The sequence below is a fragment of the Bos javanicus genome, chromosome 12 (assembly GCF_032452875.1).
Source record: "Bos javanicus breed banteng chromosome 12, ARS-OSU_banteng_1.0, whole genome shotgun sequence".
In the NCBI taxonomy this organism is placed as follows: domain Eukaryota; kingdom Metazoa; phylum Chordata; class Mammalia; order Artiodactyla; family Bovidae; genus Bos; species Bos javanicus.
Genome location: NC_083879.1, coordinates 28485357 through 28501079, shown reverse-complemented (window position 1 = coordinate 28501079; position 15723 = coordinate 28485357). Strand labels below are relative to the sequence as shown.

Genomic DNA, 15723 nt, shown 5'->3' with positions numbered 1-15723 from the left:
CAGAACATGTGAAATACAGACACTGACTCTTGTGTGCCTTGGCCCTAAGTTTCGGACCCTGTTTGTTTGGGGGCTTTCTCACAGCGTGCTTGAGAGCATTATGGTCTTTAGAGAGATTGAAAAGTTTGGTAATTCTAGCAGTTTGGGAGTTCTGTTTTGGTTCCCAGTTGTTGAGCCACAGCAGTATCAGTGCCTGCAGGAATATTCCTTTTCTACCTTTAAAAAAAAACGACAAATTGAAAACACTTAGATGGGTGTCCACAGTGTAACCCTGAACATGTTTGCACTTTCTTTCCGGTCTTCTTGGTCTTTGCAGGACTGCCCATTAGTAGCAGGTGGACATGGCCATAGGTGAAAAAACGTGGAAACCTGTTTGTCGTTCCCACCACTGACTTGCCACAGAACTAAGCCTTGCATTCTTCCCCCAGAGCACTAGCAGCAACTTCTGTGACTACACGTGTCTCATAAAGTACAAAGTTGACTCTCATCGTCTTCAATGAGCTTCTGGCATCTAATGTCTGGGAAGGAGATCTTCAGTTTCATCCTGAAGCTGCTCACCACCTCCGAGGTGCCACAAAAAAGAGCTCATTATTTTTTCTTAAATTAATATCGTAGCCTCTGAGTCAATCTCTTAACTCCATTCCTACCTTTTTCAGTCTGTCCTCCAGGAACTGTCAAAATAGTTTATGGAAAACACATTTGATCATTTTATTCCCTTGGTTAGAATGTTAACTTCACCTTGCTTACAAGAAAAAATAAATTGAAGGACTTTCCTGGTGGTCCAGTTAAGGATCTCCCGGTACACGGGACATGGGTTCAATCCCTGGTCACAGATCCTACATGCCACGGGGCAACTAAACCCTTGTGCCACAATTAGAGAAGTCCTTGCAACAACAAAGACCCAGCAAGGCCAAAATAAATAAATGCAAGTTAAAAACAATGAAGTTGAGCGTTCATGGCTCTTGGTGAATCTGTCTCTGTTTCCCTCTGCAGCAGAATGTTTAGTTACTTCACAACAGAATTGCTGAGTTCTGGCTGTGTGAAATTATCCAGGACTGTCATATTCTCTTGCATGTCTGTGCATCTGCACATGCTTTTAATTTCACCTGCAGTCCTCTTCTGGTTTGCTCTGTGGGCAACTTTGTGCATCATTTTCAAAATTTAGCTCAAGTGAAATTTTTCAGTGGTTTCCTTATTCCAGGTGTACACTTTCAGACTTCTCTTCTTTGCTTGTATGATTTATTATCACTTTCATCCCACTGGTGTTGTAAACGTCTTTGTTTAGGTATAGTTCATACCATACAGTTCACTAATTTAATGTGTGCAGCTCAGTGGTTTAGTATATTTACAGAATTGTGCATTTGCTACTGCAGTCAATTTAGAACATTTCATTACCCCTCAAAGAAACCCAACACCTCTTACCCAGTACCCCCTAACATCTCATTCCCCTTTCCCTTCCCCACTTCAACCATCAATCTGCTTTCTGTCTCTGTAGATCTCCCTATTCAGTACATTTCATATTAGTGGAATCTTTTAATATTTGATTCTTTGTAATCGTGTCTTTAGCTTGATGTTGTCAAAGTTCACAATTTTGAAGTATATATCATACTTCATTTTTGTTATTGCCAAATACTCCATTATATGGGTAGACTGTATTTTATCCATTGATTAATTGATGGGCATCTGGGTTGTTGCCATTTTATCTATTATTGAGTAATACTGTAATAAGCATTCATGTATAAGTTTATATACCGACATGTTTTTATTTCTCGAGTATATACCTAGGAATGGAATTGCTGGATCAGATACTAACTCCATTTAACTGTTAGAGGAAATCTCAAAGCTGTTACACCATTTTGCATTCTTGGTATCAGTGTATGAAGATTTTAATTCTTTACATCCTTGCCCACACTTGTTATTGTCTGTTTTTTAAAAAAAATTATTTATTTTTGATTGAATGATAATTGTTTATAGCCATTCTAGTGGCTGTGAGCAGGTATCTCATTGTGGTTTTGATTTGCATTTCCTCTTAATGACGTGGAGCAATCAAGTATCTTCTTTGGAAAGCTATTCAGTTCCTGTGTCCATTTTACAGTTGAGTTTTAGTAGTTTTTTTAATGTATTCTAGATACAAGCCCCTTTAGCAGATATATATGATTTATATATATTCTGTTGGTATTCGTTTCAGTTTTTTGATGTTACCCTTTGAAACACGAAAGTTTTATTCTTTTTTTTTTTTTTTTTTGGTTATAAATCTCCACTTATCCTTGTTGTATTCAGAGTTGAGCCCAGTCTCTCTCTTCTCTTGCTATTGTCTTGACATATAAAGAGATCCAGAAATAAGCTCTCATGGTATAAAAATTATTTTGAGAAGAAAACATTTGAGTTCCTGAGATTTCTTTATCTGCCTAAAAGTGGAGCTTCCTTGAAGAACTCAATTGTAAATCCCCTTCCTGGGGCAGAATTCCAGAAAAACATCTGCTTTATTGACTGTGCTAAAGCCTTTGAAATGTGTGGGTCACGACAAACTGTGGAAAATTCTTAAAGGGATGGGATACCAGACCACCTTACCTGTCTCTTGAGAAATCTGTACGCAGGTCAAAAAGCAATGGTTAGAATTGGACACGAAACAACGACCTGGTTCCAAATTGAGAAAGGAGTACGTCAAGGCTGTATATTGTCACCTTGCTTATTTAACTTAATATACTGAGTACATCGTGTGAAATGCTGGATTGGATGAAGCACAAGCTGGAATCAAGACTTCCGGGAGAAAAATCAGTAACCTCAGATATGCAGATGACACCACCCTTATGGCAGAAAGCAAAGAAGAACTAAAGAGCCTCTTGATGAAGGTGAAAGAGAAGAGTGAAGAAGCTGGCTTAAAACTCAACTTTCAGAAAATGAAGATCATGATATCCGGTTCCTTCACTTCATGCCAAATAGATGGGAAACAATGGAAACAGTGACAGACTTTATTTTTGGGCTTCAAAATCACTGCAGATGGTGACTGCAGCCATGAAATTAAAAGATACTTGTTCAGTGGAAGAAAGGCTATGACAAACCTAGACAGCATATTAAAAAGTAGAGACATTACTGACAAAGGTCTATCTAGTCAAAGCTATACTTTTTCCAGTCAGTTCAGTCACTCAGTTGTATCCAGCTCTTTTGTGACCCCATGAATCGCAGCATGCCAGGCCTCCCTGTCATCACCAACTCCCAGAGTTCATTCAGACTCATGTCCATCGAGTCAGTGATGCCATCCACCCATCTCATCCTCTGTCGTCCCCTTCTCCTCCTGCCCCCAATCCCTCCCAGCATCAGGGTCTTTTCCATTGAGTCAACTCTTTGCATGAGGTGGCCAAAGTACTGCAGTTTCAGCTTTAGCATCATTCCTTCCAAAGAAACCCCAGGGCTGATCTCCTTCAGAATGGACTGGTTGGATCTCCTTGCAGTCCAAGGGACTCTCAAGAGTCTTCTCCAACACCACAGTTCAAAAGCATCAATTCTTCGGCGCTCAGCCTTCTTCACAGTCCAACTCTCACATCCACACACGACCACTGGAAAAACCATGGCCTTAACTAGACGGACCTTTGTTGGCAAAGTAATGTCTCTGCTTTTGAATATGCTATCTAGATTGGTCATAACTTTCCTTCCAAGGAGTAAGCGTCTTTTAATTTCATGGCTGCAGTCACCATCTGCAGTGATTTTGGAGCCCCCAAAATAAAGTCTGACTCTGTTTCCACTGTTTCCCCATCTGTTTCCCATGAAGTGATGGGACCAGATGCCATGATCTTCGTTTTCTGAATGTTGAGCTTTAAGCCAACTTTTTCACTCTCCACTTTCACTTTCATCAAGAGGCTTTTGAGTTCCTCTGCACTTTCTGCCATAAGGGTGGTGTCATCTGCATATCTGAGGTTATTGATATTTCTCCTGGCAATCTTGATTCCAGCTTGTGCTTCTTCCAGCCCAGCGTTTCTCATGATGTACTCTGCATGTAAGTTAAATAAGCAGGGTGACAATATACAGCCTTGACGTACTCCTTTTCCTACTTGGAACCAGTCTGTTGTTCTATGTCCAGTTCTAACTGTTACTTCCTGACCTGCATATAGGTTTCTCAAGAGGCATGTCAGTAGTCGTATATGAATGTGAGAGTTGGACCATAAAGAAGACTGAGCACTTAAGAATTTATGCTTTTGAACTGTGGTGTTGGAGAAAATTCTTGAGAGTCCCTTGAACTGCAAGAAGATCAAACCAGTCCATCCTAAAGGAAATCAGTCCTGAATATTCATCGAAAGGACTGATGCTGAAGCACCAGTCCTTTTGCCACCTGATGTGAAGAACTGACTCATTGGAAAAGACCCTGATGCTGGGAGGGATTGGGGGCAGTAGGAGAAGGGGACGACAGAGGATGAGATGGCTGGATGGCATCACTTACTTGATGGTCATGAGTTTGAGCAAACTCCGGGAGTTGGTGATGGACAGGGAGGCCTGGCATGCTGCAGTCCATGGGATGCAAAGAGTTGGACACAACTGAGAGACTGAACTGAACTGGAGCAGTCAACGTAGGGAAGGTTGACTCTTACCCCTGGAGATGAGGTCTCCACAGCTACTATCCCAAAACTGAATCTCCCTTCTGCTCTTGTCAGGGCCCATTAATCTTTTCAAAAAGTCATTTATTTTCCTATCAGTGCCCTTTCCCTATTAAGATGTTACATAAGCCCCACCCAGATTTTAAACATCCCCTTGAGTCACATTCTTCTGTGAACTCCTATACATACATGAGTATTATCTGTCCTTTTTCTTGCTAATCTTTTGTATGGGAGAAGAAAAATCTGTTTTCTCTCTCCATTCTAAATTAATTGGCTGGGACCCTACAAATAAGACTAATGAAAGAACAATGAATTTTTTAGAGAAGTGACAAGGAGAAGGAAAAGGACATTGAGTTTCTAAGGGTTGGCAAATTGTGGGAAGTTAATATTGGAGAATTACTGCAATATAAGGGCTAATTACTAAAGTTAACATGTTTTAAAAATTGAGATATAATTGACATATAACATTAGTTTTAGGTGTACAACTTAGTTATTTGATGTTTGTATATATTGTGAAATGATCACACTAGTTAACATCCATCACCACACAGTTATACTTTATTTTCTTCTAAGATTTACTCTTTTAGCCAATGTCAAGTGTGCAGTGCAGTATTTAGTCACCATGCTGCATTTGCATCCCCATAACTTATTTTATAACTAGAAGTTTGTACTTTTTCACCACATTCACCCATTTTGCCAGCCTCACCTTCTAGCTCCGGCAAACCACCAATCTAATTTGTTCCCTATGTCTATGAATTGTGTTTTGTTTTGTTTAGATTCCTCATGTAAGTGGGATCATACAGTATTTGTCTTTCTCTCTCTGAGTTATTTCACTTAGCGTAATACCCTCAAGCTCCATCTGTGTAGTTGAAATGACAAGATTTCCTTCTTTAATTTGATGGCTAAATAACACTCCACTGGAATTAAGTTTGAAATTAAATTGCAGCTTTGTCAAGTTACAAATGGTATGACCTTGTTGGGCTTATGGACCTGTTGCTTCTATTAATCCTTTCTAAGCATGAACCTACTCATACATCTCATGGTTCCTGGAAAGATGCATACATTAAAGTAATTTATGTAGTTCTTGGCAGATAGGTGTGCAGTGAATGCTAGTTTTATTCTTTCATTTACTGTGTTAAATAAGGTAATTTGTCAACCTAGGAGTAGACTTTTGTTTTCAGAATACTGTATTCATAATGTACTTACCTGAAGCCAAACACTTCCCTAGTAGTTACATCTTGAGTTCTAGAAATATGTCAAGATGCTAAGCATGAATTGGCAATTACTTTTTCTTTAAAAAAATTTTTTTTTTTAAAATATTTTAAAAACACAAATGGAGATAATGCTGTGTATATTGTTTTGCGTTTCCAACTTGATGTATTTTGGTCTTTGGTCTGAGTTAGCTCATAAATTGGATCATCAGTTTTAGTTTTGTACAATTATATCCAAAACTGCTTAACTTTTCTGTTGTAGGACATGTAGGTAATTTTCACTACTTTTCTGTTAAACCCATGTCTACATGTAAATACAAAAGAATGTAGTTCATGCTGCTCTTGCTTAATATCTTGGGGTTGAAACTGGCATGTGGAGGAGAAAGAGTCAAGGAAATGGGATAGAATTAGAGTCAAGAGAGTAATACAATCATACCAAAAGCCTTCGGGATTACTATTTATTTTCCCAAGGTAGTAAACCCTCTTTTCTTCTGGTTGAATATAGTTGGACTGGGAAGTTTTGTTCTTTGACACTTTATGAATCCAAATAGTTATTGTGAGCATTTGTATCTTGCACTTGTTTAAATGGAAATGCTCTGGTGTTTTGTAACTGTTTAATTATTTGCTCTTTAATTCTGAATTACTGTTATATTAAGGAATTTCTCTTCCTGATTTACTCTGAGAGATATATAAATCAGTAGTGGTGAACAGTTTTAATTTAGATGATCTTGTGTTTTTTTTGTTTCTTTTGCCTGTCTATATAATTCATCCATTTATAGATCTGATTTATATAGAGATATATAAATCAGTAGTAGTGAACAGTTTTAATTTAGATGATCTAGTGTTTTTTTTGTTTCTTTTGCCTGTCTATATAATTCATCCATTTATAAATGTTGACGGTATTTGCAGAGAGAACTCATCTGCAAGAGAGAGATTGCACTCTAGTGAGAAGTGAAACCATGTGCATGTTTCTTATTTGTCTCATCTAAAACAAATTCCTGAGCTGTGGTTGAACCACCTCTGAATCAGTACTCCTGGCTGGTGGCTTAGATGGTAAAGCGTCTGCCTGCAATGAGGGAGACCCGGGTTTGATCCCTGGGTTGGGAAGATCTCCTGGAGAAGGAAACGGCAACCCACTCCAGTACTCTCGCCTGGAGAATCCCATGAACAGAGGAGCCTGGTAGGCTACAGTTCATGGGGTTGCAAAGAGTCGGACATGACTGAGCAACTTCACTTTCACTCATCAGCTTAAGTCACAAGCCTTACCAGCTTGTGACTGGTGATAGAAGCAAGGTCTGATGGTATAAAGAACAATATTGCATAGGAACCTGGAGTGTTAGGTCCATGAATCAAGGCAAATTGGGGTTGGTCAGACAGGAGATGGCAAGAGTGAAAGTCAACATTCTAGGAAACTGTGAACTAAAATGGACTGGAATGGGTGAATTTAACTCAGATGACCATGGTATCTACTACTGTGGGCAGGAATCCCTTAGAAGAAATGGAGTAGCAATCATGATCAACAAGAGAGTCCGAAATGCAGTACCTGGATGCAGTCTCAAAAACGACAGAATGATCTCTGTTTGTTCCAAAGGCAAACCATTCAGTATCACAGTAATCCAAGTCTGTGCCCCAACCAGTAATGCTGAAGAAGCTGAAATAGAACGGTTCTATGAAGACCTACAAGACCTTTTAGAACTAGCACCCAAAAAAGATGTCCTTTTCATTATAGGGGATTGGAATGCAAAAGTAGGAAGTCAAGAAACACCTGGAGTAACAGGCAAATTTGGCCTTGGAGTATGGAATGAAGCAGGGCAAAAATTAGCAGACTTTTGCCAAGAGAACGTACTGGTCATAGCAAACACCCTCTTGCAACAACACAAGAGAAGACTCTACACATGGACATCACCAGATGGTCAACACCAAAATCAGATTGATTATATTCTTTGCAGCCAAAGATGGAGAAGCTCTATACGATCAGCAAAAGCAAGACCAGGAGCTGACTGTGGCTCAGATCATGAACTCCTTATTGCCAAATTAAGACTTAAATTGAAGAAAGTAGGGAAAATCACTAGACCATTCAGGTATGACCTAAATCAAATCCCTTATGATTATACACTGGAAGTGAGAAATAGATTTAAGGGACTAGATCTGATAGAGTGCCTGATGAACTATGGACGGAGGTTTGTAACATTGCACGGGACACAGGGATCAAGACCATCCCCATGGAAAAGAAATGCAAAAAAGCAAAATGGCTGTCTGAGGAGGCCTTACAAATAGCTGTGAAAAGAAGAGAAGCGAAAAGCAAAGGAGAAGAGGAAAGATATAAGCATCTGAATGCAGAGTTCCAAAGAATAGCAAGGAGAGATAAGAAAGCCTTCCTCAGTGATCAATGCAAAGACATAGAGGAAAACAACAGAACGGGAAAGACTAGAGATCTCTTCAAGAAAATTAGAGATACCAAGGGAACATTTTATGCAAAGATGGGCTCAATAAAGGACAGAAATGGTAGGGACCTAATAGAAGCAGAAGATATCAAGAAGAGGTGGCAAGAATACACAGAAGAACTGTACAAAAAAGAGCTTCACGACCCAGATAATCACAATGGTGTGATCACTCACCTAGAGACAGACATCCTGGAATTCATGAAGTCAAGTGGGTCTTAGAAAACATCACTATGAACAAAGCTAGTGGAGGTGATGGAATTCCAGTTGAGCTATTTCAAATCCTAATAGATGATGCTGTGAAAGTGCCACATTCAATATGCCTGCAAATTTGGAAAACTCAGCAGTGGCCACAGGACTGGAAAAGGTCCGTTTTCATTCCAATCCCAAAGAAAGGCAGTGCCAAAGAATGCTCAAACTGCCGCACAATTGCACTCATCTCACATGCTAGTAAAGTAATGCTCAAAATTCTCCAAGCCAGGCTTCAACAGTACGTGAACCATGAACTTCCAGATGTTCAAGCTGGTTTTAGAAAAGGCAGAGGAACCAGAGATCAAATTGCCAACGTCCGCTGGATCATGGAAAAAGCAAGAGAGTTCCAGAAAAACATCTATTTCTGCTTTATTGACTATGCCAAAGCCTTTGACTGTGTGGATCACAATAAACTGTGGAAAATTCTGAAAGAGATGGGAATCCCAGACCACCTGATCTGCCTCTTGAGAAACCTGTATGCAGGTCAGGAAGCAGCAGTTAGAGCTAGACATGGAAAAACAGACTGGTTCCAAATAGGAAAAGGAATACGTCAAGGCTATATATTGTCCCCCTGCTTATTTAACTTACATGCAGAGTACATCATGAGAAGTGCTGGGCTGGAAGAAGCACGAGCTGGAATCAAGATTTCTGGGAGAAATATCAATAACCTCAGATATGCAGATGACACCACCCTTATGGCAGAAAGTGCAGAGGAACTCAAAAGCCTCTTGATGAAAGTGAAAGTGGAGAGTGAAAAAGTTGGCTTAAAGCTCAACATTCAGAAAATGAAAATCATGGCCTCTGGTCCCATCACTTCATGGGAAATAGATGGGGAAATAGTGGAACCAATGTCAGAGTTTATTTTTTGGGGCTCCAAAAATCACTGCAGATAGTAATTGCAGCCATGAAATTAAAAGACGCTTACTCCTTGGAAGTAATGACCAACCTAGATAACATATTGAAAAGCAGAGATATTACTTTGCCAACATAGGTCCATCTAGTCAAGGTTATGGTTTTTCCAGTGGTCATGTGTGGATGTGAGAGTTGGACTGTGAAGAAAGCTGAGTGTCGAAGAATTGATGCTTTTGAACTGTGGTGTTGGAGAAGATTCTTGAGAGTCCCTTGGACTGCAAGGAGATCCATCCAGTCCATCCTAAAGGAGATCAGTCCTGGGTGTTCATTGGAAGGACTGATGCTGAGGCTGAAACTCCAATCCTTTGGTCACCTCATGCTAAGAGTTAACTCATTGGAAAAGACCCTGATGCTGGGAGGGATTGGGGGCAGGAGGAGAAGGGGACGACAGAGGATGAGATGGGTGGATGGCATCACCGACTCGATGGACGTGAGTCTGAGTGAGCTCCGGGAGTTGGTGATGGGCAGGGAGGACTGGCGTGCTGCGATTCATGGGGTCGCAAAGAGTCAGACAGGACTGAGCGACTGAACTGAACTATCAGCTTAAATCTGTTGTACTGTAAATGGTTTATTTACTCTCCAGAGAGGTGGAGTTATTTCAGATTATCTTGGCCAGTTGGGGTCTATTTAATTGAGGTGGATGCTAAAGCTCCAGTTCTGTGGCCACCTGATGCAAAGAGCCTACTTATTAGAAAAGACCCTGATGCTGGGAAAGATGGAAGGCGGGAGGAGAAGGGGATGACAGAGGATGGGATGGTTGGATGGCATCACTGACTCGATGGACATGAGTTTGAGCAAGCTCTGAAAATTGGTGATGGACAGGGAGGCCTGGCATGCTGCAGTCCATGGGGTCACAAAAAGTTGGACATGACTGAATGACTAAACAGCAACAGAAATGACTACTACCTTGAATTCATTGCAGCTTCATTATCAAAGAGGAGTGCAGTGGTCATAGAGGAGGCAGGCACATGCCCTCATTGTTTGGGTGTCTTGGCAGTATAAAAATATGAGAAATAAGTTATAAACATTGAAAATCATGTGCATTGGAAAGGAAGGGGCCAGTGTGGGAAACAATGTTGTTGGTTTCTTTTTTGCAAGTGAAGCTCTGGTTTGTTACCTGTGCTTGGGAGGAGGCTGGACCCTATTGAGTCTCAAGGATTACCTAAGAGTAGTTTAAAGCAACTGTGGCAGTTTCATTCCCTTGCTAGCATCTGGTTTAATAATGGCATTATTACCTGTTTGAATTTTTGCTGGTTCAGTATGTGTTGCATACTGCATGGGATCGCAAAGAGTCAGACATGACTGAGCGACTGAACTGAACTATGTTCAAAAATCCTTCCCTACTTGGTCTTAATTTTTATTTTCTCATTACAAAGGAGAGAGGGAATACTTGTCAAATGTTTAATGGGTATTTTTTCCTCTTTTGTAATGCACCTGATAGTGACTTTTTTTTTCTGTTGGGTTGTGTTTTTCCTCCATATTGACAGGTGTTCTTTGTATATATTCTGGTTACTGGCTTAAAAAAAAAAGTTGAGTTGTAAATATATTCTCCCATATTGAGGTATTTTAATGAAGTAGAGCTTATCAAGCCTCTTGATAAAAGTGAAAGAGGAGAGTGAAAAAGTTGGCTTAAAGCTCAACATTCAGAAAACGAAGATCATGGAATCTGGTCCCATCACTTCATGGGAAATAGATGGGGAAACAGTGGAAACAGTGTCAGACTTTATTTTTCTGGGCTCCAAAATCACTGCAGATGGTGACTGTAGCCATGAAATGAAAAGACGCTTACTCCTTGGAAGAAAAGTTATGACTAACCTAGAGAACATATTCAAAAGCAGAGACATTACTTTGCCAACAAAGGTCCGTCTGGTCAAAGCTATGGTTTTTCCAGTGGTTGTGTATAGATGTGAGAGTTGGGCTATAAAGAGAGCTGAGCGCCGAAGAATTGATGCTTTTGAACTGTGGTATTGGAGAAGACTCTTGAGAGTCCCTTGGACTGCAAGGAGATCCAACCAGTCCATTTTAAAGGAGATCAGTCCTGGGTGTTCTTTAGAAGGACTGATGCTAAAGCTGAAACTGCAATACTTTGGCTACCTAATGCCAATAACTGACTCATTTGAAAAGACTCTGATGCTGGGAAAGACTGAAGGCAGGAAGATAAAAGGGACACATAGGATGAGGTGGTTGGATGGCATCACTGACTCGATGGACATGAGTTTGAGTAAACTCCGGGAGTTGGTGATTGGCAGGGAGCCCTGCTGTGCTGCAGTCCGTGGGGTTGCAAATAGTTGGACACAGTTGAGCAATGAAACTGAACTGAAAGCTTATCAATTTTTTATTTCATGGTTTCTATATTATATTAACTTGGTTTAAGAAATCGTTCCGTTGGGGTAATAAAACATGTCTCTTGTTTTATACCTTTGTCTTTTCCTTTCATTTCACTGAATTCCTTTTGTTTTTCTTTTTTCTCCCATCAGTAGTGAGAAAGAGGTTGAAATCCATTTTTTTGTTTGTGAATATTCAGATTCTTTCATTAAAAGGTACACTTTTTCTGTATTGATTGCAAAACTAACTCTATCACAATCAAGTTACCATATGTGTATTGGTTTATTTTTGGACTCATTTCTGTTCCAAATCTGTCTGTCCTCACCATAAAACTTTTCCTGTTAGAGCAAATTCCCCCCACTCTTGTTCACATGTGTTTTGGCTTTTTGCACACAAAAATAATTTTTAAATCTGGTGCTAAAGTCTTTCACATGCTCTCTTGCATTATTTATAAGATACTTTGGTGGAAAGTTGACATCTTTGATATCAAACATATTAATGATTTGAACATAGTGTATATTTGTAAGCATTTAGATTTTATATAATGTTTTTTAGTAAGGTTTTAGAGTTTTCATCATATAGCTCTTAATTAAATATGTTTCATTAGATCTTAAAGGTATACCTTGAGATACACTTTTTTAATTTACATTTTCAGTTGCTTTGGTATATGGAAATACAGTGGATTTTTGCATACTTAGACTTTTAATTTTAAATATTTTGGTACTTATGAGTTTCTATGCAGCAAATAATTAGAGTTTCTTCCTATTCCTTATACTACTGGTTTCCGTTTCTTAGTGTACTAGATAGAATCTTCAGGTAAATATTAAAGAGTGGTGATTTCCTGGGTGGCTTAGTAATAAAGAATCTTCCTGCCAATACAGGAGACGCTGGTTCGATCCTTGGGTTGGGAAGATCCCCTGGAGGAGGAAATATTCTTGCCTGGAAAATTTCATGGACAGGCTCCTGTCCATGGGATTGCAAAGAGCTGGACATGACTAAGTGCACATGAAGGACAAGTGATAGAGGAGTTACTACTGTTTCTGGCTTTAGAGGATGTTTCCCTGTGAAGAATGATGTTTGTTTCTGGTTTTTAGTAGAATATATTTGTAGGTAAGCATATTTTCTTGTATTTTTAACAAATGGGTATTGATTCCTGCATGTGTTGAGATGTTTCTTTCTTCCTTCAGCCTCTTGATATTGTAAATTATGTTGATAGATTTTTCTGGGTATAAACCAAAACCTTGTATTATTAGGATAAACCCATTTTGGTCATAATGTAGCTACACTGTCCAATGTAGTACTCACTAGCCACTTTTGGAAGTCTGAATGTAAATTAATGAGAAGTAAAATTAAAAATCCAGTTTCTTAGACTTATTAGTCACATTTCAAGTGTTAATTGTAGCTAGTGGTTATCATTACCATGTTAACATTGGAGATACAGAACATTTCCATTGCAGAAACTTCTGTTGTGCAGTGCTGTGATATGTATAGCTGCCTTTTAAAACACATCCATCTTTAATCTAACTGGTCAATTGAAATTTTGAAATAAGCTATTACTTTTCATTACATTTTTTTGTTTTCTTTCCCCACCCCAGTCTTTCTGGTTATTTTCAGCATCCTCTTTGTTATCATATTTTATAATTTCATTTAAAAATTTTCTCAAACATTTCAGCTATATTTTACCTTTTGTTGATTAAATTTTGATATCTGAATTCAGTGGTGCTTCAGTCTCTCAGTGATGTTCGTTTCCTTGTGTGTTTGTTGATCCTTGAGTACGACTCATGTTTTGTTGAGCTTAGTATGTGGAAGATTTGGGAAAGTACACTGAGAAGGTTTTTTTTTAAGCCCACAGAAGATTTGTTTTTGTATCTGCTCAGATAACAGGATTTATGCCCTGGGAACTTTAAGGATGACTGTCAGGTTCAGCTTCTTACAGATGGCACAGTGCTGATACAGACATTTACTCTCTGGCATCTCCATGTGCATAATGCTTACTGCCCAGGTTTCAGCATACTATTGTTACGGGGTTGGATAGGTAGGGAGTATGGAAGTGATGATGGAGTATGGAAATGTCCTTGTAGAGTTTTCTTTGTTTGTGTTCAGCAATATGGTAACAGTTTTCTGCTGAATCAGTTGGGCTTTTCATAATACACTGACTGTATACTGCTGGATATGGGTGTTCAGTCTTCTCAGTTGGGCTTTTCAGTGCTTCTGGTGGTACTTAGTTCTCTCTCCCTTCATCCCTTCCAGTTTGAACTGTCCTGCTCTCAAGTCACTAGAATTCTCATTTCACTGTTGCTGCTTTTCACTCCAGCTTGCTTTAGTTATTGTATGTACAAACCTATCCACCTTTCTTTGAATACATTGAATAATTTCATTAAAATTAATGAAGATTTTAAAATGTATTTCTGTTGTGTCTTCTTGTATTGACTTTATTTTATTTAGCCTTGTGCTCTGATTCTTATTTTGTGTACCTCTTTTGGACTCCTTGAGTCTTCTGATGTGCTTGTTGATTTTTCTTTATGCAGTTATAGTTGTAAATGAATTCTAAATTAGTCATTATTGATAGCAGGTGTGGGCTTCTTTAGCTATTGTATGAATTAGGGTCACTTTCTCCAGATGGGTCCTTCTAAGGGAATGGGTAGCTGTAGTTCCTTCTCTGTGTGTTATCCCTGGTATGGTAAACCAACTGAGACAGGCTTTAAAAGTAGGGTTATTTTTAGGGTGTGTGGGCTAGGAGCACACCGGTAAGGCTTGTGTCTCCTGTGAACAAAACAGATGGCTGAGAGAGCATTTGTGTCACAAAATCCCAGCTTGTTTTATCTTGCAAACTACATCAAGTCAGGAAAGCTCAGATGTAGAGTCTTTACCTATCTTAATTTTCTTTTGGTTTCTGGTGGACTTTCAGAATCCTGTTTGCTGTGTTTTTTTGACCTGAGCTTATTAGCAGGAATTAGGAAAAGAGTTGCTGTAGTGGTACAAGTCAGAGAAGGCAATGGCACCCCACTCCAGTACTCTTGCCTGGAAAATCCCATGGATGGAGGAGCCTGGTAGGCTGCAGTCCATGGGGTTGCTGAGGGTCGGACATGACTGAGCGACTTCACTTTCACTTTTCGCTTTCATGCATTGGAGAATGAAATGGCAACCCACTCCAGTGTTCTTGCCTGGAGAATCCCAGGGACGGGGGAGCCTGGTGGGCTGCCGTCTATGAGGTCGCACAGAGTCAGACACAACTGAGCTGACTTAGCAGCAGCAGCAGCAGTGGTAAGAGTGTGCTATTGGAAGATTCTGTTTGCTTGTTTGTTGATAGTGATGGCTCAGATCTAAGGAGCTTTTATCTTCCTATCTTCATGCAGTTCCCCATCCCCTAATTCTGAGTCTGGGTGGTTTAGTGAGACCTGGTTTTACTTGTGTTGACTATCAGCATTGTCAGTGATCTTCTGATTGCTAACACTGCTATAGTTTTTTCCCATAGTTTTTATTTCTTTGGCTATTTTAATTGATTTGGGGAGGAGGAGAGAGAAATGTTATTATTCGTTGACCACTGTAAAATCAGAAACTCTACTGAAAAAGATTTAAGGTTTATTCTTATTTTCAATGTGTGCCTTTTGGGCACGTGCAAGTTCTGAAGTAAATTACACACTGCCACCTGCATTTCCTATTTATTGATTTCTATGCAGTACTTTTTTTTTTTTTTTATCACATCAACTGCCTAAACCCAGTTTCTCAAAGATACATCAGATCAGATCAGATCAGTCGCTCAGTCGTGTCCGACTCTTTGCGACCCCATGAATCGCAGCACTCCAGGCCTCCCTGTCCGTCACCAACTCCTGGAGTTCACTGAGACTCACGTCCATTGAGTCAGTGATGCCATCCCGCCATCTCATCCTCTGTCGTCCCCTTCTCCTCCTGCCCCCAATCCCTCCCAGCATCAGAGTCTTTTCCAATGAGTCAACTCTTCGCATGAGGTGGCCAAAGTACTGGAGTTTCAGC

The 15723-nt window shown here is 39.7% G+C and overlaps 1 protein-coding gene across 6 annotated transcripts in view; it reads left to right on the top strand.

Moving 5' to 3' along the window:
* PDS5B (PDS5 cohesin associated factor B) overlaps positions 1 to 15723 on the top strand; it is a 192376-nt gene that overhangs the window by 28584 nt on the left and 148069 nt on the right. The gene's annotated exons all lie outside the window — the stretch shown is intronic.